Source organism: Amblyomma mixtum, chromosome 3 (genome assembly GCF_055824585.1).
Source record: "Amblyomma mixtum isolate Tamu chromosome 3, ASM5582458v1, whole genome shotgun sequence".
Taxonomy (NCBI): Eukaryota; Metazoa; Arthropoda; class Arachnida; order Ixodida; family Ixodidae; genus Amblyomma; species Amblyomma mixtum.
Genome location: NC_143014.1, coordinates 403,647,709 through 403,647,933, shown reverse-complemented (window position 1 = coordinate 403,647,933; position 225 = coordinate 403,647,709).

Genomic DNA, 225 nt, shown 5'->3' with positions numbered 1-225 from the left:
CATCATCATTTATTGAACCCTTAAAGGTCCTGTCTGGGACATTACATAAGGGGGGGGGGAAGACAGTGGTGTGAAACGGTCATACAAAGGCATGTAAACATAGAAAAGCATAACAAAAAATAACAAGAATAACAAGTTTGATGTGCAATTGGCGTCAGGTAATTCAAATAGTACAGAATATATAAGGCAAAGCAGTAGTATATAAAATTAAACATTAAAATGTAC